The sequence below is a fragment of the Ictidomys tridecemlineatus genome, chromosome 4 (genome assembly GCF_052094955.1).
Source record: "Ictidomys tridecemlineatus isolate mIctTri1 chromosome 4, mIctTri1.hap1, whole genome shotgun sequence".
NCBI classification, from domain to species: Eukaryota; Metazoa; Chordata; class Mammalia; order Rodentia; family Sciuridae; genus Ictidomys; species Ictidomys tridecemlineatus.
In genome coordinates this window covers 127,707,615-127,734,967 of record NC_135480.1, presented here as the reverse complement: position 1 = coordinate 127,734,967, position 27,353 = coordinate 127,707,615, and the positions used below count along the sequence as shown (strand labels likewise).

General features: G+C 38.4%; 1 long non-coding RNA gene across 1 annotated transcript; it reads left to right on the top strand.

Moving 5' to 3' along the window:
• The first annotated feature begins 6,902 nt into the window (after positions 1-6,902).
• Positions 6,903-27,093, top strand: LOC120889772 (uncharacterized). The gene is made up of 3 exons (XR_005733878.2): positions 6,903-7,128; positions 13,430-13,580; positions 14,938-27,093. It is a non-coding gene; the product is annotated as an uncharacterized LOC120889772 (long non-coding RNA).
• Positions 27,094-27,353: the final 260 nt, after the last annotated feature.

The window sequence follows — 27,353 nt, the reverse complement described above, 5'->3', positions numbered from 1 at the left end:
TCAGACCAGGTGACAGTGGGGGACAGCAGAGGACCCAGAGAGATCTGGTTAACAAAAATTGCTCTCCTAGTCTGCCACATTCTTCTGCCCCCTTAAGGCAGGAATGGTGGTGACCTACACAATATTTCTAATACTAAATCTTCAGAATCAATCATTACAGAAAAATAGGTAAACAGCTTAGTATCTCCTATGCGGATTAAGAAGCCTTTGATATTGATAACAAAATTTTAGGTTCCAATTAACCAGTAAAGTCACTTCTCACATGGGTCCTAGTTATGTTATCACCTCTAGGGTACAGGCTAAACTAAACTTGTAAACACATATTGCATGGTAAATGCTGAATTTAAAGTCAATGGCCAAACAGACTATGAAACAACTTTCAGAAGGACAACTACACTCTTCTATTGTTGATACAGATTTGTAGCTACCAACCCAAGTGTGCAAAATATTACTGTCTTTATTTTCCTTCCTTTAGCTGTGGCTGACTCTAGCCTACATTCTGTAGGAACAAAACCAATCTTGAGTTACCTTCACTTGGGGTACCTCTCTATCCTAGGGTAACCCATGGATCTCAAGGCTCACTGGAACCTAGGAAATATGACAAGTGGCTTTATATTACTTTCTCATGACCCAGTGGCTCTAGTGCCTCCATGGAGAGCTCCATGTCTAGGACAGAATATCCCCTGACACACCACAGCCATCTCCCCAAACTCCACCATTTCCCACCACAGTTGGAAGGAAGGGCCAGCAGGTCTCTTTTGCTCCAGAAATCCACAGCCACCAATATATTCCTAGGCTTGAGGAAATCTCTGTTCTCAGCCCTTGCCTTTCTCTTAATTCAATCATCCCCTAGAAGAAAACGTTAGATCATTAGTCAGCATTTATATAATTCTAAGAATGAACATGCTATTTGATCTGAGGCAAACAGTAAACCATGGTTATTTTCCCTTCCTTCATAATATTTTGTTTTCTTGGAAATTAATGATTGTTTTTTATTTGTTTGCTTGTTTGATTTCTTAGGTTTCTAATTACCGTTAATTCAAAACCATATTCTTAGCTACTTGTCTAAATCTACTATCAAAACATTCAAATTCATCATATATTTTATTCATTTTATCTGCCTGAGCAGTGTCTCCTATAGTCTTCTCAATTGATCCAATCTCCACAGGTCGTCACTAAAGCTGGTGCACAGCAACCATCTGGGATCTTTTTATCAGGATCTGGAGGTGCCTTTTTCTCTCTCCTGCATTGTACTCCTTCTTTATGCCTTTCTGTATCCAATGACCCTTCTTTCTTGACTTGGTGGAACACATCTTTTGATAGTTTTCTAAGTAAAGGTACACACGGTATAAAATTTTGGAAATTATTCTTGTCTAAAGATGCTTTTATTGCACTGTCAACTTAATTGACAAAAATTTAGCTGAATATAGAATATTAGGTTGGAAATTTCCTTCAAACTTTGGAGACCTGTCTTCTAATTTGGCACAGTTGCTGAGATGTTCAAAGTCTCTTGATTCTTGACTTTAAAAAAATTTTTTTAGTTGTATATGGACGCAATGCCTTTTTTTTTTTTTTTTAATGTGGTGCTGGAATCAAACCCAGTGCCTCACACTTGCAAGACAAATGTTCTACCACTGAGCTACAACTCCAGCCCCAAGTCTTGATTTTTTTTATGTGATCATTTTTCTTCCTTTTGGAAGTTGGGGATCTTCTCTTCATCCTTAGTATTATAAAATTTTATGAAGTGTTTTAGTTAGGATTATACTTCATTTCTGGGGAAGGTTTTGAATTGTTTTGTTGATTTTTCCTCTTCCTACTCCTCTTTTTTTCTTTCTTTCTGGAAACTCTATTATTTAAATAATAGACCTTTGACTGGACCTAGAACTTTTCCTTTTTTTCCCTATTTTTCTAGAAGTTTTTAAAATGTATTTTGAGTTCTGTTATTCCCATTTTTCCCCTTTAAGCATGATTTCCTGCTTCACTGATATTAAAATTAAATTTCTCTGTCATGATCTATAAGGTCACAAAATATATCACTCTTCAAAACTTTTGAAACCTCTTCTCAGGCCATATTTGCCTTCTCCCATCTGTTCTTCAATACCTATTATTGGGGATGCAAATCAAGTCAAGATGGCGCCTGGCAGTTTGCCAGGAGGAGTGGTTTGTGAAGCAACACCAGCGAGCCATTATGATGATGAGGATCCCTTATTGGCTGACTGCTGTATCTAGATGATGTTAATTGAGTCAAGCTGTGTGTAATTAGTTAGGTATATATACCTCTGCTGTCCCACAGAGAGGCGGTTCCCGCTACCTTGGGAGCCCGCTACTTTGAGTTCTCGCTCAGTTCCCGCTGAGTTCACTTGCAATAAAGTAGTTCCCTTTCAACCTTCAAGTTGCTTGTCACCTCCCGGTTATTTGCCCAGCCTGACTGCGGCAACCTATCATCCCTCAAGGTTTTGCTAATTGTTTCCTCATCCAAAAATGTTCTTATCCCAATTTTTCAACTGACTTGTCTTTTTTTCAGCTTTCAGATTTAGTAATATCATTTTCTTATAGCCCTATGACCAATTACTCTGTCCTGTTACTCTTTTTCTAGTACCCAGATTTTTCCCTTAAAAATCTTTCAGTAAGTGTTTGTGAATAGAAAACTCTTTACTTTTTCTTTACATGCAAAGGTCCTTACTTTTCTCATAATTTTGAATCACAGTGTAGCTGAGAATAGAAGTCTAGGTTGGCAGTCATTTTCCTCCAGCCTTTAGAAATTGTTATTTACATTGTTTAGCACCTTGTGTTGGTTAGGAAAGAGCTTCTGTCAATATGATTTTCATTATTCTTTAGATCATCTGTCATTTTCTTCTAGTAGAATTTAAAATTTTCTCTTTGTCTTTCACATTACTCAGTGTAGATACATTTTTACATACTTCTTGACAGGAGAGAAATTCTGAGATGTCCTAAATTTAATTACAAGGACCAGAAGATAGAAGGGAGGAGAGACTGGGAGGCAAATCAGTAAACAAGCTACAAGCTGTAAAGAACAAAAGACTGATTCTCATTCCTGAAAATATGTTTGAACAATAATTCAAATTACATCCTGACTTTTGGCTATATTGCTCAAGCCATTCTATTTTTTTTCCTCTTTGGAACTTGGAGTGAACTTATGAAGGTGCTTCTCATTCTGCTCTTCCAGGGTCCTCTCTTGTTATTTGTCTCTTCAGAATTAAGGGATATTCCTTCAGGGAGGGCTTCCTCTCCTTTCTTGAGCTGTCTGTTCTGCTGCTTCATCCATTAAGTTTACTGTTTATTTCACTTACTCTCTGGGATTGCCATTGGGTTCTTCTTCAAAATTGCTCAGTCCTTTTTCATAATGTCTTAGTCTTTGTCTCTCCATAATCTCCTGTGGATTTGTATCCTACTTCTATCTCTTTGAATATTTTAAACACATTTAGCTTAGAGCATCCATCAGATTGCTCTTCCTCGCCAATTAGGTATTGTAATGGACTTGGTGGTGGCCCCCAAAAGATTTCACATACTCATTCCTCCTAGGTAGGAGTATTTTATTTTTACCACAGTATTGCCACATATGAGAGAAGAGGTGAATAAAGTAAGTAACTTGAGGAAATTTATCCTGAATTATCAAGGTAGACCCTAAATGCAATCACAAGTTTTTTAATAAGATAAATACAGAAGAAGTTTTGAGATATGTAGAGAAAGCAACATGAAAATTCATTCAGAGATTGGAGTGATATGACCCCAAGGCTGGGAATTCCTGGAGCTGGTAGAAGCTATAAGAGTCAAGGAATGAACTATCCCCTAGAGGGTCAGGGGGGGTATGGTCCTACCAACACTTTGATTTCATATTTCTATTGTTTCTAAGCCCCCACCCCCATTCCAGATTGTGGTTATTTATTACAGTTGTTATAAGAAACCACTACAACCCTGAATTCAGTTTTTAATATCTACTGAGTCTAACTTTCATGTTTTGTAGTTTCTGTTCTGTTGGTGCACCTTCAGTGACAATTCTCTTTTTCAGAGGTCTTATATATTCCCTGGATGGTACAGTTGTCTCCAGATGATGGCTTAGCATTTTACCCTCCTAGGGAATGGAGGCTGACTTGTTCCAGGTGTAATTTTGTATTGTATCAGCACAGAACCACTCAACAGAGTGTCCTGTGGGTAGGACCTACATGGTGTAGTCTGGGGTTTTTCATACCTTGAGGGTGATCCTATTTCCACCCATAGACCAGAGCTCTCTTTCTTACCTAAGCTCCCAAAGCAGGTAAATGAAGGAGGAATAGTCCCTCCTCACTGAGAGAACACCGAGGTTTTACATGAAGACCCCAGTCATCCCAGGCACAGTGGCATACATCTGTAATCCCAGTGGCTTGGGAGACTAAGGCAGGAAGATTTGAGTTCAAATCCAGCCTCAGAACCTTAGTGAGGCCCTAAGCAACTCAGTGTAGACCCTGTCTCTAACTAAATATTTCTTAAAATGCTGTGGTTAAGTTCAATTCCCAGTACTTAAAAAAAAAAGTCCCAGTCCTGATACCTAATCCATTAGGTATTATCACTTCAGTCACAAAATCTACCTATTTGGGGGGAGTCTTAGGGATATACCTCTTAAGACTTTAATTTGGCTTTCAGTTTCATTTAACACAGAGAATTTTTATTGTATCTTATCAAGCACATGTCTGTCTTCAGGACAAGATGGGCAGCTTAGCATATCTACTCAGTCTTCCATTGTCCCTGGACACCTCAAAGCTTTCTTCTTTAATTTGAAATTAGTATTCCCTTTACATAGTCTCATTTTTCTGGCAAGATGAATATCAGAAAAGTCCTTCTCAGCTTTCAACGTGGATCAGAATCACTCAGGAAACTTTCAAAGATACAAAAGGCAAAGCTTTATCCTAGAAGTATGTTTCTATAATTCTGGGGTGTATCAAGATATAGGTATGTTTTTGCAATATTTTTAGGTATTTTCAAGGTGCAGCTAGAGTAGATAAATATTGTGCTGCAGGATGGCAAGGCTTGGCCCCAGAATTCCAGCCTCTTCAGTAGGAACACATTGTTCTGGACCTAGGATTTTAGCAGAAAATGGGCCAGAGAGATAAGGGCCTACCACGTTAGCTCCAGAATGCTAGAAAAATACTAAATAGATTTGAAAAGCCAGTTATCTGTATCTGAGGAGTTGGGTAGTGAACCTCATGTTCTCTTAGAAGATAAGTTTCTTGCAGAACTCCATGGAAACCAGCTATGGCTCAGTGCTTAAGAAAATCAATCAATTGATCTTGATCACATAAAAAGTGGGAGCTCCAGTTTTTAACTATGCTAGAAGAACACTTGGTGGTTCTCCAACCATAAATTCTGATGAGACTCATCTTGCCCTTGCTTGCTATATTATGCAAGACTTGGACCCAACTTATGATCATGAAGACTGAGCTGGCAGGATATAACTGGAATTGAATTTATGCCATATTGCTCTTAAATTCCCTCTCCTAATCAGTGCAGAGGAGGGGTTCAACTTAACCACTCAATTTAACAGTTTCACAGCCCTAAGGTCAATGTCCCTCTTCAAGAATCCAAACTCAGTCCTATAATATGGCTGACTATCTACAGGGAACATACACCAGTCTCTGATTCTGTTTTCTTTCAAATCAAGCTACTGTACGGCCAGTCTAGCCAGTCTGTTGTATGTGTTGTCTACATGTGTGCCCTTGCATGACAATATTGTATTTTTTACTTATTAATTTTTATGGGCCATTTCCTACAACTGGAACATAAACTTTATGCAGGCAGATATTTTAGTGTCTTTAGTTCAGTGTATAGGATGGCTCTTGACACATAGGGTGATGCTCAACATTTTTGAATTAGCAAATGTATGGATAGAATATAAGATCAGGAAGCTAGGAAAGTAGTTATAGTGGCCTGATGTTTTTAATATGCTTAGAAACAGGGCATGTAGCCTTAGGCAAGTTCATTCTAATTCTCTTAAACCTTACATGCCTTACTTACAAACTATATGAAAAAGGGTTATTTGATTTATTTATTTTTTGGTTTGGTTTGTTTTATTTTTCCCCGTCCCAGAACTAATTCATGCTCAGAAACCACAAGATAAAAAAATAAAGAAAGAAAGCCATTTTTCTCTCTGCCTTGGTTTGGGAATCCCAGAAAAACCTCCAGAAGAAACAAGATCACCAAGAATTAAAATGGTGTGTTTTATTTTCAAGTGAACAATTGAGTTACCGCTAAAATTTCCCCTTCAAAAAGAATCCATTATCTTTAGAATTAAGAGATTAGAGTTCCTTGGAGAGTAACCTCACTTCATAATAAATGGAAATGAAACAATTATGGCCAAATGAAAAAGAATAAAATAATCCTGTGGCATCCTTGAGATGATGGCTACTTTGTTCAATTCAGCTTGAAGAAGGAATTTTTTTTTAATAGGGGACTTTCAAAAGGCACTTTGCAGAGTTATTTAATGTTTCTTTTGTTTGGGGACTTAACTTTTGGGGGGCACAAATAGTAACCTTTCTGGTTTGGGGCTTAATAAATGCATGAGATGTGAGAAATATGAGGTAGAAGGGAGAAATGATTTAGAATGGCTCCCTGGGATCTCCTATTACAATCAGAGGTTTGTAAGGTTGTAAGGGCAAGGGAAAACAATCCTGTGGATCCTTCCTGGGGGTCCAGCCCCAATAAGGGGAAATTGATTTGAGTACCTCCCCTATCCTCACTCCCAGTGCATTTGTATTTCACAAAGTAGCCTTAGCAAGTATTTTCTGGTGCTGGACCAACATCTGCCTACTTGGAACTACTGCCCATGGGCTCAGATCTCCTGGGAGTGTACAAAATAACTCTTATTCATTATTACTTGGCATCTCTTTATGACTCCCTTGTGTTCTTCTTTCCACATCCATCCCCCTACTGAAAACTCTGGAATGCTTGCCAAATACCCAGAAGAAAGGGCAAGGAACCAAGCTCTGCCTGGTAAAGCTAATGCCCAGCCCTCAGTTCCCTGGTTACTCTTTAGTCACATCAGCTCATATTTCTTTACCTGTTCTCCAGGCTTCCTCTCATTCTTGGCACAAAGGGAAAATAACTTCTTAAGGGATCAGAGAGGTTAAAAGTGAGGTAAGTCTCCTCTTCTCCAGGAAAAGTAATCTATCAGTAGTGTCAGCACAACAAGTAGAGCTCTTTACTGTTCATCTGAAATTTCCTTCATGCTGCGTAAAATAAGTAAAGTAAGGGAGTCTGGGTGCTCCATAAAATTTCTAATATTGTCATCCCTAAAGAGAGAGGAAAAATGGTGAAAGGCATTGCCTATTTGCCTACTTAGCCAAGGGTAGGGATAAGGGGTGTTTGCTAACCTAAAGATAGCCTTAATTTTATTTGTTTTTCCTAAGGAACATCTGCTTGTACAATGATTAGACACTGGCATTCATTAACACAGGAAGTAAAGTGTCTGAGGTTTGTGCCACTGGGAGTGTTCGAGAACAAAATAAGACAGACACTCGTGGGAGTGATTTGAGAGCATTTTTCATACTGTGAGAAGGTTTAACCTAGAAGAATGTGTAGTATTTAGAGGAGGTAGCAATTGAGAAGGCCGTTTTGTGTAGTAACTTAGGTCATTTTCCACAGAACTGTGGACACAGGACAGATGATGAAGGACATTGACCATGTGTATGTGCCATGTGAGTGAATGCCTAATGAGGAACTGGCGAGAGCAGCATCTCAAAAAATACTTGCTGAATAAATGAATAAATTTCTCAGGCACACAGTGAAAAGAATGCAGTACATTCTGTGCACCCTTTCTATATTCCAAAGTGCATTTACATATATTATGGCAATTTCCTTCTTAACATCCTTACAAAGACCAGAGCATAGGGTTACCCCTCTCCCCATTTTGCAGATAAAGTCATGATCCCATGAATTAATGATAAATTTAGAACTAGAAAGTAAGTTTCCTAAATCTTGATAGAATTCCTTAGCAAGCAAAAATCCGGTAGTTACTTTAAGGAAAACTTATCATATTCTTAATTCTTATAATATCAGAATATAGTGTCCACATATCCTGAATTCTTTGTTTCCTTCCACCCTCTTCCCCTGGTTAAAAAAAAAAAAATCTTGTTAAAATTGGATATTTGAACAATTTAAGTATCTTATGACAAATGTGACAGAAAGGAAAATAACAAAATTTAAAAGTTAGTTACTCTACTTCTCAATCTACTCTTCAAGATTTTCAGCAATAGACATTTGAAAATGTGTAAAATGTATAACAATGAATTAGATTTTGCTTACTAATTAAAAAAGCTAATTGAAAATGCTCAACCTTGGGGATGTTTAACTAAACCCCATCAGATTATGCAACAGAAAACTGAGGTTTAGAAGGTTTTGAAGAGTTACAAAGCTGTTAGAGGTAGGACTAAGTTTCACCTCAGGTTTTCCAATTTACAGAGTTGTGGGCACCATTGCATATTTCACTGACTCTTGCAACTTGAAGCATTAATATTCATCATGGGGGCCTGAGCAGTATGTGCACAGATGCATGTATGTTATGTCTATGTGAATGCTCTGTTTTCTATACCCTTTCTCACAAAACAGGTTCAACCCTTAAAAGTAAGCACTATACCGGGTGTGCACTTAGACTTTCCATATCTACAAAACAAAATTACAAGATTTCTTCCTTTCATAATGTGTTTCAAACAGTAAGAATGAAACTACAAAACTATAATACTCCCTGAATTTTAGTTGTCTCCACCAGTTTCCAGCTTCCACTCAAGAAATAACAAGGTGGAGGATGGGAAAGAATCTGCAAAAACTGAAAACAGCTCCCCATTTCTATCCCTGGCATGGGTCCCCACCCTCCTCAGCCTCAGTGAGGGCTCTTGGAACCCACTTGCCCTGAAGGGACACAGTCTGCCCTTCAATATCCTACCTACTGGCTCCACATCCCTCTCACGTCTTTTTAAAGAGATATTTTGGGAAGCAACACACGCACATCCAGACACCAATTACTCAATCTCCCAGCAAGTATGGAGATGATGGAAGTATAGCCCTTTGGTCTCCTAGCAACAGCGTGGGGGGAGGCTGCGCAGCAAGCTGGTTGCCCAGCACCACCCTGCGTAGAAAGCATTTGCGCATTTCACTTTTGTTGTCTTTGACGGCCATTTCTAAAACGGGCTCTGTATTCTTGGGGGGATTTTTAAGCACTTAAGTTATTCTTTTAAAAGATCTCTGCTGACATCCACAGGTCCTATAATTAACATCTCAAGCCTCATAGGCCGGAAGTGTTCCGTCACCCCTAAAAATACAAAGCCCCCTTTTGGTCTTCTCTAGCTGTTTATTAGCAATTGTCAGGCTGCCCCCCCACTTCCTCTCGCCTGTACACTTGTTCACCCCAGATGTGGACATCCAAGAAGTCTTTTCTCTCTCTCCCTCTTTTTTTTTTTTTTTTTTTTCCTAAATCATGAACTCTACCCTCTGGAAAAATTAAGAAGATTGCAGTCTCTGAATATTTTTGTTTGCTTTTTAACCTCAGAAGACTCCCTAGCTATAGTATAACTCCACACCTGTTGTCCCAGTCTGCTCCCTCCCCCTACCCAACATAGCAAATGTGTCATTGACAAGGGGAATATTTGACAAACTGGAGTAAGAACTGATTAAATGAGGGAGGAAGGTAAGAGCATGATAGCTGAATTCTCTAACTGGAAATAGCCCAGGATCCCAAGAGAGAGGTCTGCTGAGTGGAGACGCAGTTCTTTCTGTAGTTTCTGGTAGAGGCATATTTGGGGGAAGAGAAATAGATGTAGGATCAAAGAGAGAGATGGGATTTCCATTACCAATAAAAGAAAACTGAAAGGGTGAAAGAGTAGAGGTAAGCCATGTCCGCTGTAAATCTGGGACCCACATCTGTTATTTTTGATCCTGGGGCCCCTCAACCTTTGAGAGGGCCAAGCCTTAGGGGTAATACTTAGGGATAAAGAGGGGGAAATGAGAATGGCAAGAACTGAAATGCTTTTGGGAAGGGGGCAGGATGTTAAGGATCAGGAATGGATATGGAGTGCTCCTGTAACAACAGGAGCATTGACTGACAAAACAGGAGGGGGCACTAAGCCTGCCCTAAGCTCACAGACACCTCTCAAATATTGGGTGTAAGAAATGATGGCTGAGATGAGAAGTTGTGATTCCTAGATAATCTTCCAAATTTTATTTCAGGAAAGTAAAAGACCGTTTATCCAATAAACAGTGATAACTTTCATTTTCCCTTTATCTGGGCCCTGATTTCTTCTTCCTTGGATCAGAAATTAGCAAGGTGATACCATTTCTATAGCTTACCACCCTCTGAGGGGGACCCATGGCTCAACACCTAGAACTTTACCATGATGTTCCTTTCTAGCCTCTTTGAGGGGGATCCAGAGAGACAGCAACCATCTTATTTCTAGATGGAATTCAAGTCTGAACAGTTCAGCTCACAAGCCATAAGCAATGGCTATAACTCTTCTGGAAAAGGAGGAGATCAATTCTCACTCTGACTCTGAAAAACAGGACAAGTGTTGTGGTGGGGCTAATAACCACCTGTGGGCACAAGAGCTCCTTTACACTCTTGGGCCTGACTCAGATACTGAGCTAAGCCTGCTCTGAAAGCCTGAGGGATTTCAGGAAGGAGAATAAAGATGGGAGAAAGATGAAGAAGGAAGAGTAGATCCCAGTGACTCCTTGTGCTTGTTGATTACTTTCCAGAATGAGAAATTGGGAAGCAAAGTGAGAAATTTCCCTAAGCAAAGGGAAATCTTGGGGCAATAGTAATTTGCTCTTCTGAACTTCCATATAGTGTCGTCAGTCCCTAGAGACATGAAAATCAACTACTCTCCACAGGACAGAGAAACATGGATCAATCAATCCTTCCCATCTCCCCCTTGGCACCAGCTTTAAGAGGAACAAAATGTTAGCTCACAAGTTATCCAAGAGCATCCAAGTTTATGGCTAGGAAACAGAATCCCAGTCTAGGGAAGCTATTCAGTATGGTTAAAAGCACAACCAGGCTACATCCTCACATCTGTAGACTCAAGGCCAATCATTTAGAGTCACTGTGGCCCTCTGAAGACTGAAAACCAGCTTTTGCTTTCTGTTTAGAGCTGCAAACTTGACACAAAGTTCCAAACAGAACTAGAGGCAGAGCCCCAGATGTTGCTGAGGCGATTGACCTCAGCAATACAATCATACTCATTGTCATCCTTCTCCATTGTCTTTTCTAGATTAGGGAAGTGAAGAGACTATAAAAATAGACGTCATTCTACCACTTTGATGAAGAACAGCTCTATGTTCCATGAACTACCTCTTGGGGCTTCCTGACTTCTTGGGAAATATATTCAGGAGTAAAGCATGATCCCTCAAATTGTTATTTCTGAGCCTTCTGAGGTTGATCCTTTATTTTGTCACTTATCTGATGTTCTGCATGTTCAAGTTCTGCTCTGACACAGGCCTTTGTCAGGAGCCCAGTTACCATGGCAGTGCCTCCAAAATAGAACAAGTCCAACACACATCAATAGACAGTACAATAAATAGAATAAGTACTACTTACAATACATTATTCGGTTTCTACTGGGTAGTAATTTGTGCAGAGAGTTGAAAATAACTACACCTCCCCAGTGCATTTAATTAAAGGAAAACAATTCCACAAATCGGAAATGCACAGTGTTTATATCAGAGCGAAACTCAAGTTGCTGTGTGATTAAGAGGCCAGAATTATGGGTGAATTTGCTAGAGTAAAGTTAATGCATTAAGGCCATTCAGAGAATCAGTTCAAAGCATTTTCTATTACAACCCACCTATTAGTGTGATTTAGTTTGAAACATAGCAAAGTGTGAATGAACACCTAAAAAGAACACCTAAAAAACACGTTTTTTCCCCCAGAGAGGGGTGAACATTCCTTTCTGTTGCTTATAGCCATCCTAACTTACCTCTCTTATCTCATACTGCTACCATTTGTCATGCTTTCATGTCATAAATTACATAGGCTCCCTAATTATAGGTAGCCATAAAGGTTTGGAAGCTGATGGGAGACCTCTGAAAATTTTTGTAAAGCCCACTTTGAGAGACAAGACACACATCTTTACTGTAAACACTTCAGTATTTCAATAAGTATTGCATAGTTTGGACAGTTTCTAGGTAAATGTGTTTTGGGGGCCTTTAATCTCTCATTGTCTGGGAGGTTTTTTAGAGTAAGAAGCTTCATTTGGAAAAAAAAAATCACTGTCATTGGAATCAGACAGACCTGAGTTCTAGAGACAACTTCACCTCCAATCTATGAAAGTCTTTTTGCTTTGGTCTTTTTTTTTTAACATTTTTTAGTTGTCAATGGATCTTTTATTTATTGACATACAGTGCTGAAGATAGAACCCAGCGCCTCACACAGGCCAGGCAAGTACTCTACCACTGAGCCACAATACAAACCCCTTTGCCTTGGTCTTAAACATTACATCATGAAAGTGGGGGAAATACTCTCTACTTCAATTGGCTCGAATGATGCTTATGGGTACAAGTACCTAATGCAATGTATGGTCTGTCATAGGAATTGGTTATTAACATCCATTTTTTTTCCTACAACAGTTATAGTTAGTGTGGTAGACTGAATAAACATGACCTTTGGACTCAAATCAGACCAATAGGTAGTAGTATCCCAGACAAACTCGTAACCCTCTGAGGCTCTCCTCCCTAATTCTAAAAATTATGCATTACCCAAAGCATCTTGCAAGGTATTATGAGGAATAGCAGAAATGGCAAATGTAAAACATAGATCCTGGCAGTTAGTATACACTTGTCACAGTCAAGTTCCCTGGAAAAGCAGATGCTAAGATTGGGAACAGAATGCAAGATGTTTATTAAGGAATGCCATTGGGATTAATACTCATAGAAGGAAAAGAAAGCAAGCAGGATTGGGCAGAGGGAGAAATTAAACAGCAATGTGAGCCTAACAGCAGTCGCAGCCTACCTCCAAGGACAGCTCTAGCACTACAATGGCTTTCAGGGCTCTCTGAGTTTGGCCAGGGATATCCAGGCCTTAGGAACCCCACACTTATTAAATATTAGATAGATACCATCCAGGAAGGGGCATGAACTTGAGCAAGGTGGAAGAAATCCCTACAGGTGCTGACAGGTTCTCCTGAACCTCCAGGAGTCAGACTGAAGGAGCATTTGGAGAACACATTTATGTGTCCACCACACCCTACCCCTCTCACCAATGCTTCATACGTATTCAAGGAGTAACATTCCAGGATTCCAGTGGCCTCTCTCTTCCTAGGAAAAATCCAGAAAAGAAAGGTTTGTGAGTCAAATTACAATTTACCACTACAATTACAGTCCCTGCCACTGCAATTGGCCTCAGCAATGCAATGAAACTCATTGTCACCCTTCTCCACTGTTTTTTTTCTAGATTCTCCTTTCCCCAGTTACTCCCTGATTCAGTGACCTGGATCCACATCCCTGAGTTCCTGACCACAGTACCTCTTTCAGGATGCACTTGCTCATTTACAACAAATATTGGACAAAGAAATGTCAAGACGTACCCAAAGATCAACCAAGTGGTAAACAAATTCCTCTCTGCCCCGTTGTGTAAGAGCAACCTCCTCCTTGATCAGGAAGCAAATGCCTGTTGTCAGCTTGGCACAAGAAGCCCAAAGTGCCCACATAGTATCTACAACTTATCATTTAATAGGGCTTTTATTGTGTTTTCCTGATGAAATGTTCTCTTTTCGGGATTTGAGACCTCTAAGCCTATACAGTCTAATATTGTGGGTGATGGGAAGCACAAGCTCCCAGACAGTGTCACTGAGAATGAGAGCAATCAGAGCCTTTATTATTCTCACTGTTTGGATCAAGACTTACTTGTGTATTTTTCTTGTTGTAGATGGAGAGCCACATAACAATCTTTGAATTAAAGTTTATACAGTGTGAGGGATAACAGCCCTCTCACAAATTAAAATAATCTCGTAAAATATCACTGGTACTTTCACTGAGCCTTTCTGAAGCAGTCCCCATATCCTACCAGGCCAGTTGCTTTTGTGTATAATCTATAAGATGATGAGTGAATCTCATGGTCATAGGTGTCTCTTGATCAGATGTGGGTTTTTTTTGTTGTTTGTTTTAGGATTCCAGGTTGATGGATTATTCGATTTTTATAAGTTTTTAGAAAGTGGTGATAGTTGATGTCCTACAGGCAGAAAAAGTAAACTCACATCAGAATATTTTATCAAAATGAATCAACTAGCCTTTGTGGGTGAAAGGGGTTCCATGTGGCCAACTTGATACCAAGTTGACATTTTGTCTCACTGCAGGGTGGTGCAATATAAGAACCATTGTTTGTCCCTGTCACTAGCAACTGGGACATTCAGTCATGGAAGCAGATCATGCTGATGATCCATGCATAGCTTCCATTCCTGGCACTGTGGCCAATTCCCTCAGGTGCTCCTTGTGCCATCTCTGGGATTGCTGATGACAGAGGCTGGCTGAGGGCAGTGAATCAAATCACCGGTAGTTAGTACTTCTTCTGGGAGGTGTCTCAGAAGGGCACTGACATGTTGTACAGTCATCTATTTATTACCTTTCCATTGTCCAGTTTTACATCTATACTCTTTTAAATAAACTTTTATTTTAGAGAAGTTTTAGATTTACAGAATAATTGTAAAGGTAGTGCAGAGAATTCTCATATACCTTTCACCAAGATTTTCCTCTTATTAAAATCCTATGTTAATACAGCATCAACATTACCATTTACTGAAGTCCACATTTTATTCGGTTTTCTTTGGTTTCTCCCTAAAGTCCTTTGCTGTTCCATGATGTGATCCAGGGTATCACATCACATTTAATATGCATATTTCCTCAGGCTCTCTCAGTTGTGACAGTGAACTCAGATTTTCCTTGTTTTTTTCTGATTTTTGACAGATTTGAGGAATATGTACAATACTCTGCAGACTATTACTCAACTGGAACTTCCGGGGATTTTTATCACAACTCAACTTGGATAATTTGCTTTGGGGAAGAAGATCACAGAGGTTGAAGTCCAGTCACATCACATTTTGTTAAAGATTGCATCTTATCAACATGACTTATCACTATTGCTCTTAACTTCAATGACCTACCTAGCTGGAGAAATCATCAGAGATGATTTCTCTGATGTGAGTTCCTCTTTTTGTCCTCTTTTCAAACTCTATCTCCTTGAGAGTAGCATAGCTGCATAAATGATTCAGAATTTTTCTTCATGAGACATTTCTGTCTTATTTATTAATTTATTCAATGTTTATTGTTATCATTATATACTAGTGGATATTAATTTTGTTGCTCAGCTCATTCTAGCTCTGATCATTTGGATCCATTTGGACATCCCCCATCACCGTGGGGTTTTGTTTGTTTCTTTGGGCACTTTCTATATTTTAGGTACTAGAGATGCTTTGGGTAGTTTTGCCTAGTCTTAACATCATCCATCTCTCCTAAGAGCCCTGATTCCTTTGATTGGAGAATAATACTAGAAACCAACATTAAGTGGTAGCTGTGCTTGTAATAATCAGAGTGCTGTTGCCTCTAGGTTTTCTTAGCTAATAGATAAAAGGCATATATACATGTAATTTGTGAGTATATAAATATCTATAAATATCTTTTTATATAACCCATCTGTTTCTATATTAAGCCAAACATGAGTTCATACTGATGTCTCTTAAATCCAATCTGCTATGACTTGGAACAATCTAGCTTTCTTACTTTTCTATAACTTTTCTTTAAAATAATGAGAAATCTGACTCCACCATCCATTTACTCTAATTCTCAAGTTCCAGCATCCATGTATTCTGGTTTCAGAATTGTTAGCCCATATCCTCGGAAAAACAACAAGATTACAGTGTTTATGAACAGTAGTCTTACAGACACCACTCATTTCAAAGTGTCTTAGGTAAACACCTTATTTCTCTGTATCTTTTCTTCTTATCCCATTTGTGATGCTAGCGTTGAACCTTATGAACATTTTCCCTCTATCAGCTGACACAATATGGATATGCAGCTTTGTCAGCAGAGGATACTACCATGAAATTCGAGGGATGTTAAAAAAAAAAAAAAGGACTTCTTTTTCTGGTCCTAATGTGCTCTTCCCTGATTGCTCCTGTGATAGTGTGGCAGCCAGAAGATTGCAGGATGCCCAGTGATGCCATACTCTTTAAACTCTCTGAACTTTCTGGAAGGTTCTGTCAACAGGGCCAGCCTCATGAAAACTCTAGTGCAGTTACAAAGGACTTCACTCTGAGAACTGGCCATGTGCTTCATGTAATACTTTGTTAATACTGTCTTGAAATTCTTAATAATTTTTTTGACTTTGTATTTATGCTTTGTAAGTAAAGCCCAATGGAACAGTGGAACATGTATGAGCAGAGGAGATAACCAGATGATAGTGCACACACAGGCTCAGGTCTGCATGCACATCAGACAATGGGTAGCATAAGTATACCTTGTACACATAGGAATTTATAGAGTAGTCAGAGATCCTGAACACCTCAAACGAGTGGCCTGGGCTGGGATAGTAGCAACAAGAGAAGCAGCAATGGTGGCAGCCACGGTCTGGAAAAGCAAAGAGACTCCCCATGGATGCAATACTAGAGATAAGAGCATTGAAACTGTGGTAGAGATCAGCTTGCTCTCCATATCCAGAGCGTGTGCCTGTGACCTCAGCACAAATACTAACCTGAGCATCAGAACAGGAAAGGGTGGTAAACATTTTTAGTAAATAAAACATAAACATCACAAAGCATTTTGGACAATTGTTAGAATTTTTTAAAGAGTTTATAATCCTTGGTTTTTAAAAGATTGGAAAGTAAATATAGGCTTAAAGTAGAAATTAAACTCAAAGATCATTGCATTCAGTGGAAAAAAAAATAGTATTATTATATGTACTTTCCAAAGAACCAATTACTAACAAGAAGGACAATTTTTAAATAAGTGTTTTCTGATTATTGAAAATATAGTAGTAGAATACATGGCAGGCATTTTGAATCATACATAAATCAAGAAGTCATTTTAGTTTCTTGTACAAACGCCACAAATTACAGGAAATGTCAGAAAAAGCATTAACATGCCATTTATAAATTTACATTTAAAATTAAATTAAGACCAACAAAATTATTTATATAAAGAGTTAAATCTTTTTAGAAAAAAGATTCAGAAACACACTCTAGATGTACTAAAATTTATATTTCAAAATAATTTGTCAGGAATTTATCCCAATGTTGTCACAGTCTATATACTACTAAAAGCTCCTTTAACAGTTGTATATGCAGAAAGATCCTTCTTAAAAATAAAAATTATTTATGATTTTACATTGCCAAAAAAATTGATAGTGCATTTAATTATAACACTGAAATAGAATTGCTATATTTTATGAATTTGCAGAAAAAGGAGGCAGAAAAAATCTCATGATTGATTAAAGTATAATATTAATAAAGAATTATTTATAATACTATATATTAATTTTTGTGATTATAAATTTGTTACCCATTTTTATATTGTATCATATTTTGTTGCATTTATATTGTATTTTGTGTGTTGTATACTGTCCTTTCCTTGCCACCCCTTCCCAGCCATCTGAATAAGTCATCCCACCAATTAGGTGGCACTTAACCCCACCAATTAATTATGTGGCTGTCCCTGCCCCAGCAGGTGGCTGTCCAGGGCACTTCCTCAACCCCTCAGTAGGTAGATCCTGGTTTGTCAATCCTGGCCTTCAGCCCCTCCTCAACTTTCGCCCCACGCAATGGAGCACAGCCACACTTTCTCCATTAGGTCTTGAGAGGGATCCCTTTCTGAATTTGTTTCTTCCTTTGTTATGCTGCCTCAGCACTAGAGGTACTGACTTATCCCTGTAGTTCTGTAGAGTTCTTAGTAATTAAGCCTCATAGTAGTTATTCCCCTGCTCCTAGTCAATATTTTTATATTGAACTTTCCCTGTTCACATTACTGTGTAGTTTCTGTTACCAGATGGAACTCTGACTGAACTACATGTGACATGAAAATCTCCAGGCTTCATGGCCACCCCCATAAACTCATCCCACATGCTTCTATTCTAGATCTCTTCATTCTCAATGTTCCAAACTCCTTTCAGACCCTTGATGAGCTTTTTCAAGCCGTTTTCCATTTCCCAAGAGTCTGGATATATTCTAGCTGTGAGCAAGTTCTCTTTCCGTGGGAAGTGAATAACCAGGGTTGCCTCTGGAAAAGTTTTTATCTCCCTTCCATGTTTTAGTGCAACCCCTGAAGCCATGTGTTTGTGAAGCACTCATGGACTTTCTCTCCCTCCTCAGCTGGTCAGTATAGTCAGATGTGTGAGCTGAGGGAGAGGTGCTGGTGCATAGATGATAGATGAACTAGGAGGTCAAATTCCTGCCTAGATTGCTTCCTTGTGTCTTCTAAATGGCCATGTTTAATCCAAAATGTATCACTTCCATCTGGAATATTACCTGGCTTACCTGCCCTTATAAGCTGATTGGTTTAATAGAGCTCAGTTCATAATAGGCAGTTTCAGAAGCATGGTCACTTGATGCCCCATACAATAGATTCTTATCTCTATTAGGTCCCAGCAGCATACCAGGAGTTGATTTTTAGAAGTTATATTATTATCTGATGCATATTATATGCTCTTGATTTAGAATCTAAACGTTTGTGTTTTGATTTTTCCATTGAGTTTTGACAGAAATTCAACATAAACTCTATTCCCAGTACTTTTCCTCTAATACCATATTTGTAGCACACTATAAAGCTGCTGCAAAGCCCTTTCCTTATATGGATACTTGAAAATGGCAGCCTTTCAGGTCATCCAGAGTGGTAGACAGACTCTAGGGTAGCCCTCATACTCACACCATTTACAGTATTTTTCCCTTGAGTGTGAGGAAGACCTGTCGTTTGCTTCTAGAATCCAGTAAATTAGGGTAAATAACAATGTGATTATGGAAAATGTGATCACTTTTACCATTCATACTTAATATTTTTTAATGGTGCAAATTGAGTAGTATCCCTCTGGCTTCCCAACTATTTTGTCCATGCGCATGTTATGTTCCACAAAACAATTCTCTTTAATTCCTTGCAGGTAAGAACCTATTGCCCTTCTAACTATACCATTAATTATTATAATTCTTTCCCCCTTTGGGTGACCTTCTAGTGGCTAATATGCCCACTTGGTTTCTAGTCTCTGAGAATCCTCCTATCCCTATTGCCATCCATTAGCCTTCTCTCCAGTGTATAGGTTTGGATTTCTCCTTTCTTTGGAGTTGGGCTACTCTGAAGAATAAACCCTGGGCTTGGTTCTCAGCTCTCTCTGTTTCCTTTCTAAAATACTTAGTTTCCACACTAAGTATTCAACTGGAAATTAATGCTTTCAGCTTTTTCTTATTGCTTTCCAGAGCTTTAGTTTAGCAGTAGCCAATGTGATTTTTGCCTTATAGTTAATATTTTCCTCAAATTTCTCAAAGCCTACAACGATCTTGCCAGATAATGTTATTCAAATTTGTCACTAGTGAAATTTTAAATAATTTTGAGGTCACCTTTTGCCAGGAGTTATGTGAACTCCTAACTACCACAAGTCATGGATTTTATTATTACTAAGGACAGTTACTCAGCTAACTGAATAACAATAATATTTAGCACTTGTTTTCTCAGACCATCTTGGTAGCAAATATCACAGAGATTAGTGACAGGGGTATTTATTAGGGTAATTTATTAGAATTTCTATTGAAGTCTACTTCTGAGGAAGGGAAGGTGAAGAAGTAATATGGGTCTGATGGAGAAGTAGAGCCACCTATAGGCCCTGTCTAAGCTACACCCAGAGAGACTTTGAAGCTATGACAGACTTTTTAGAGTTATTCTGACTTGTCCTGTAATTGCCAGACTTCCATACTGCCTCCAATTTTATATTAATCACATACATAGGATATGACTTTGGGTGACCTTATATGAGAACCCCCTATAGGTGCTACCAGGATCTTCATACAAGAGGGGCAGAAATCCTTTCATTTAAGAAGTAGTGAGGCAAGGTTTTAATAAGTTATTTACAATAACTAATGAATTTAATTTTTTTCCTTCTTCCTACATATGTAAAATCAGATAGGGTATGAGAAACATGCACAGCTCCTATTTGACATTGAGAAATTCTGGGCAGCTGGGAAAACCAACTATTATCTTGAAAAAGTGTACTAGGTTCTGCCTCATGAACAGGTAAAGTAGGTACTCATTTTGGTTTTAAGTGATCCAAAAAATCTTTATTCCTTAAAATATCTACTCCATCTATAGTCTTTGTTTATTCACATTGTCTTTTTTCCTGTATTCTAAGAAAGAAAAAAATTGAGTTAATATAAAACTTAATACATGAAGTTTACCAGAGATAAAAGTTTCCCAATCAAATTTCATATGCTAAAGGCCATATTCCCCAAAAAAACAACCAAAATGCTTAAATAACAGCCATATTAGGATTCTTAAAATATATTTTAAAAACAGATAACCTCAAGTGATAAGATAACTAAAGATAACCCTCCCTGCCAGCCGGCTAGTTAATGTGGGGCTGGGGGAGGTGAATACGGGGTCAAAATTGGTTCCCTGAACCAGTCAAGATGATAATACACAGGTGTATACTCAGAAATCTCCCTACTATGTGCTCATTCACATCCAGGAATGCTTATTCACATCCAGAATTTGCTCTGGCAAATCCCAAATCATCTCAAATCTCATAGCCTACACATAAGGCATCTGTCAAACCTCAGAGAGAAGAGGAAACATTGGGAAAAAAATTATTTTGCTCCTGCTTACATGAGATACCAGTTCTCATGATTAGTATGTTGATTTTATGCTCCAGTTTAATAAGTATTTTTTATTTTAAACTTGTCTGTTTATAGGAAAGTGGGTAGAATCAGAGGCCTGAGAAGCAGATAGCACTATACCTTGGATTCAAGCTACCTGCCCAAAATTCTGATTTGAAAAAGCTATTTAGTCTCTGGGAGTTAGAGGCCTGCTTTTAGAGAAAGGAAGATTCCCAATAATTTGTTTCCCTCTTTGTCTCTACCTCAGGTAGGCAGGTATGAGTAATACCTGTCATCATGAGGAGTCAGAAGCACAAACTAGCACAGCAGGACAGAGGCAGAAGCACAGGTGGAGTGAGGAGAATGTGAGGTATAGAGAGATTATGCTCCCTTTCCTATTCACACCTTTCTTAAATTATAACCTTTTAACACTTAAACTTTCCCCAGGATTCTTATTTCTGTGGCTCTCTTTATTTGCCTTTGTGGTTTGCTGAGATATGGTAAATGACTGCAGAAGGTCGACCAGATGGCTTGATGACTTCATTTACTCCTTCTTTGGGAAAACAATGGAAAGAAATCCTGGCTACTCACTCTCTGCATGCAGAGGTATGCAATGATCTTTTCTGAAAATGAAAACATGAACATGCCTATTGTGCGCCTGAAAGCTCTAGGGAACCTAGAGACACTTTCTGCTCTACCATTTTATTTGAGAACATAAGGAATTAATTGCACACCTTGCTGAGGGAGAAAAAGCACATTGCATATTCCAAATATCAAGATCTTTCTTTTAGGATTAGTGTATGTAACTGACACAGAGAAAATACTTTCAAGATGTTGTTGTTGGGGGTGAAATAAAGAAAGGAACTCAAGACTCCAGGTCTTTAGAACTCAATATTATTCAGCACCTGCATGGTTTCAGGGCTCTGTGGGGTAGAAGTGTCTATTGTTTCTTAGAGACTATAACCCAGACATCCTCACCCAATCCATAATCAAACATGAGTTTCTTAAAAGACACAGAAATGAAAGAGGAGAGAAGATATAAGAACTCTTCTCAAGGGTTTCAAAATATTTCCAGATATAAGAGTGTTAAAGAACAATTTCCTCCTTTGGGATTTCCAGGCTTCCTAATCTGAAAGGCAGGCATATTGCTGTGCATTTTTCATTTAGATTGGATCCCATTGTAAGTTCAGGACCCAGAATGGCCTTCTCAGCCTGCAGAGGTAGACAGGGACCAAAGAGGGAAAGGGCAAGACATTTGTGATCACATCTGAGTTCTTACCATTCCTGACCCTTATTTAATTATGTGCTCTCTCTGAGCCTCAGTTTTCCCATTTGCACAATGGGTTCGGCAATATCTATTTCAAAGGGTTATTATGATCATTACATGAGAATAATGGGTGATGAACTCCTGCCAAAAGAAACATTTGATGAATGTACTCCTTGAGGCTAATTCCACAAGGGCAGCACTCTCTGAATGGGCCTCAGTCCTTTCCACAGTGCCAGATATTTAGTAGGTACTTAAAAATATTTTTGGAATAAATGAATAATATTAATTCTTTCCATTTGCCATCATAATCTATAAACTAGATAAAATGCTTCTTTTCCTGCCAAGAAAAGTCTACATTGCCTTAACAAGGAGATAACATAGCAAGACTCCAGTTTTCAGATTCATGTATTTTATACTCTACTGGTAGAAATATAGACACAGTCACTTTGGAAAACAATTTTGGGGAAAGATAGTCTTGCAAAGTTGAGCATGCATGTGTGCCTTAAGTCCTAGCAGTACTGTTCCTAGTTACATACTCCCAAGAAATCTTTGTGTAGATTACTGTTAGTCAGCCCTCTACTACTGCAATAATTACCTGAGATAAGTCAACTTAAGAAGAGAAAGGGTTTATTTGGCTGACAGTTTTGGAAGTTTTAGTTTCTCTTCTTTTGGACCTGGAATGAGTACCTGTATGATAGAGTAAAGCCTTTCACCTCATGGTTGCTAATAAAAGGGAGAAAGAGGAAGAGATAATGGACTTACAAACACCTTCAAAGACTTGCCTTCAATCACCTAAAACCTCCCATTAGGCTCCATCTCTTAAAGGTTCCACCTCCTCCCAATAGTGAACAGGCTAGGGACCAAGCCTCTAATACATGGGTCTTTGGGGAACACTGTAGATCCAAACAATGGCATCTACATATGAAAAATATTCATGTTTGTAATAGTGAATAATGAAGAATATAAAACCAATTCAGGAAAACAACCTATATATCAAATAACTGGAGAATCAACATATTTTTAATATAATATTTTACAAGAAAATTAATTTAAAACTATGTGCCAACACGTAAAATTTACATGTAAATAATTTTGAGCAAAAATTTCCATTTGAAAAATATATATGTATCATATGTACATATATGTTATGAATATATACATATAATTTCAAATATGCATAGTACAAATATGTTATAGATATATATATATAAATACAAATATGCACATTGCTTAAGGGTACACACATATATAATTGAAATATAAAGCAATACAAGGAAAAACGAAAACTATATTTAAAACATTGATTACTGCTCAGGTGAGGAAAGATGTTGAAATCCAGCAACACAATACAGGGGAATTTTAACAGAGTTAACTATGGTAATGTTTGGTATCTTAGAAAGGTAGTGGGAACAAGGGTGTTTGATGTGTGTTTTTTTCGTGTATCCTAAAAAATGAAAAATTTTTCATGAAAAGAAAATTCTAAATTTTTTTTCCTCTACTAAGAACTAGGGAAACCCTACAGAATTCACTCACCTCTCCATTCTAAAGATAATCAACCCGAGGCCCAGAGAAGTAAAGTAATTTGCATAAACGTACATAATCAGATGTTGAAAGATTAATCTGGGATTAGAACATACATTTTCCAGGTCCTGGTCCAAAGATTATTATAGTGCTCTTTCTAATTGCATTTGGTCCAGTTCCTTTGTCATTATTATGGGCAGAAATCTGAATGCAGGTGTGAGCAAAGGCATCAGAAGGGTCAGACACATGGCAGGTGAACCAACCACACACACAAGAGGTACAGAGAAAGGGCTCAGTGAAGTCAGGCAGACAGAGTGTTCTTTAATAGTTCTTTAAAATTTTTTTCTCCAAAAGCTCTGGTTTTCCTGCCTTGAAGAGATTGTGAGGCATTCCTAGAAAAAGGATGTGATGACTTGCTTGCATTTTCACTCTTGGTCCTTAGAAAACTAGGACCCTGGGTGGCAAATCTGGGTTTCACCATTAAGACATTGAGACCTGTAGGGAGCTGTGCTAGTCAGTTTTACATCTCTGTGACCAAAATACCTAGCAAAAATAACTTAAAGAAGGAAATTTTTATTTTGGCTTATGGTTTCAGAGGTTCAGTCCATGGTTGGTAGACTCTATTGCTGTGGTCCCAAGATGAGGCAAAAAATCATGGCAGAAGTGGGTGGTGGAGGAAAGCTATTAGTTTATGATAGCCAAGAAGCAGAGGGAGATAGGAACAGGCCAGAGACTTATATAATCCAGGGCATTTCCCCAGTAACATGCTACTTGCTCCAATCATGTCCACCTGCCTACAATTAACCTCCAATAGTTCTTTCACATTATTAATTCATCATATGTGTTAATCCACTGATGGATGTATAGTCCTAATAACTTTCTGAAAGCCCCAACTCTGAGCCTTGCTACATTGGAGATCATGCTTCCAAAAGATGAATTTGTAGGGAGGGGATTTCTAGATCCAAACCACTTAAACATTTATGTCATTGAAATTCTCAAAGTAGAAGAATACACATTAAAGATTCAGGATTCCATGGAAAAAGCAGCATAATGGTAGCAAGTTTATGTATAAGCAAATCAAGTCTCTGCAAGTATTATTTTATGTACAAAATAAAACAATAAATGGTATACCCTGAATAAATGTGACACCAATGCCACTTTACATATCTTACATTAATTCTCTTACATACTGTACAATGAATTCCCTCTCTATTCTTTCAAGTTCTCCCTCCTGCTATGCTTCAATGCAGAACTGGTAAGCTCAGTTTGCATTATTACCAATGAGAAGCTCATTATCACATATTCCTCTTTTCATATATTCTATAGTCTTCTTGGTTTTTTGACCCCATGTTCTTAATGTGCAGCTGTCTCTGCTATGTTTACCTTAGCGACAGAATAACTTGGCTTCTTGAGATGGAACAATTGGAGGTTTCCCTGTTGAGCCAATCCTCCCTTTTATCTTGGGAACTTTCTCAACCCCTTCCCTAATCCATAAATTAGTCGCTATTGCTCTGCCATGGCAACATCATGCCCCAGCACCTCAGAGCAGGGAATCATCTGTAACCCATCTCCACACCTCCGCTTATCCTCTAACCACGGTGAGCACACAGCTCAAGGCCCAGCACACCTGACTTCATCTTCTCTCACCTCTCCTCCCACTCTTGTTAAAAATCTCTACATTGTTTGGACATGATCTTTTGAAAACTGTTATCTCTCTTTTCCATTTCCTCCTTTAACAAATATTCCTAAGTGGATCTATGCCCATGTTGGATTTTCCTCAGAAAATTCTTCTAGAAGAGATTTGTTTCTATTAGACCTTTTCTCAAGGAAGTTTCAAGGATGGGGTGTGGTTACTGGGTCTCCTCCTCAGCCCACAGCATTTCTGCCATGATACTTGCACACGCATATCTGATAAAGCAGTAGGTAGAGGAGCTCTGGGAATTATTTTCAACCTCAGGTGCAACCTCGTTCTTCTGTTTCTGTTAAATTGAGGGCCCTGCTAATTGTGTCATGTTTCTAGGCCAGGTAAGTTGATGTGTTTTGTTTCCTTTGTCACTTTGTAGATTCCTGAGGAAAGCAGGTTAGGGTGTAAAGGAAAAAGGAGTTTGTTTTATTCACAGCCTAGTTGTGCCGGGGCAGCAGGAAAGGTTGCAAACAGGCCAAAGAAAGTGACTGTATGACCAATGTGATTCTGCAACCTGTACAATCAGAAAAATGAGAAATTATACCTCATTTGATTCAAATGTATGAAATGTCAAGATCATTGTACTGTCATGTGTAACTAATAAAAAAAAAAAAGTGCCCAGAGACAGCATGGGAGGCATATGGTTTACTAGGAAAAGCTTACAAGAGATCAGTGAGTACTTCAAGAAGAATTCAACAGCAACAGGCTGACAGCACCTTCATCCCTCAAAGCGTTTTGCAAGGCAGTACCTCCTCTCCTCACAACACTTGGTCCAGTGGTGGCCATTTGGATGAATGATGCATACATTTTCTACAGTGCTGTCCCAGTCCCCACTCAGAAAGGGGTTTAAACTCTTAGGCTGCAAAAGTTGTGATATCATCAGTATTAGCTTTCTTATATGACCAGCTTCCCAAGAGCAATGGTCCTGGCATGCATGCGTGAAAGTAGCTTTCTACAGGTAATACCAACTTGCCCTAGTTCCCAGTATATGTGGGAGCCATCATGATAATATGTATAGGACGTTTTGTCCCAGACTTGCTCTTATTATTTCCTAAACTTGACTTGACTTTGAGGGAACAGAAATGGGGCATTCAGTCACTTGGTATTTTACTTCCCCCCTTTTCTTTAGGAATGATACAGAGGGAGAACGTGTGAACCATGACTGTTTGAGGGAGCCCCCACTGTGCTCCACAGGCAGGTGGGAAGAATGGGGAGGGTAGAACCTCTGATACTGTGTGCAGAACTCATGGTCCAGAGACATTGAGACCTTTTCTACAAGGGAAAGCAAACTGAAGAGAGAAAATTCACGTTCAAACATTCCCTTGGTCACATCCACAGGCACAAAACTTGCCCTTGTGGCAGAGCAAGATTAGGCTAGCCAGGAGCAGGGCACAGATGACAGTCCAGTAGGGCCATTTGGATGAAGACTCATGTTTGCTAGAGGCTTCAACATTTGGTTTGAGGTTATCTCCAGATGAGGTTATACAGAGTCCCAAAGAAGCACAAAAAGAATTTTAAGGAGATATTTACCCTACACCTCTGATCTTAGGTCTTGTTCCCAGACCTCATTTCTCCTTTCTTGATGAATTAAAAATATTTTGGTAAGTTTTGAAAGTTTTTTTTAATCATAGCATAATTGTATTATAACTTTAAATTTTTTATTGGTGAAATATAACATGTGAAATCCAATTCTGTTTTTATAGCCTTGTTTTACCATTTATTCATTAAATATATCTCAAAAATATATAGTTTACATGCTTCAAATATACTTAAATTTAATGAAATATATCTTTGTTTTAAACATATGTCTTGTAAATGGTGTGCTGGTTTATTTCTAACTGTCAGAATGGCTGAATGTACTGAAAGAAAGGCACCAGGCAACTTGATATCTTTTGAGTTGAGTTCTTCCTTTTAGCTCTGAATTTTCCTTCCAAGGAGTTGGAACATAAGATTGAAGAATTCACAGAAATGAGTTGTTGGAGTGATTCTTTGGTCTTCTGAGCATAATCACATTAACAACATTTACTTCATTTGCTTTTTTTAGTACTAGGGATTGAACCCAGGG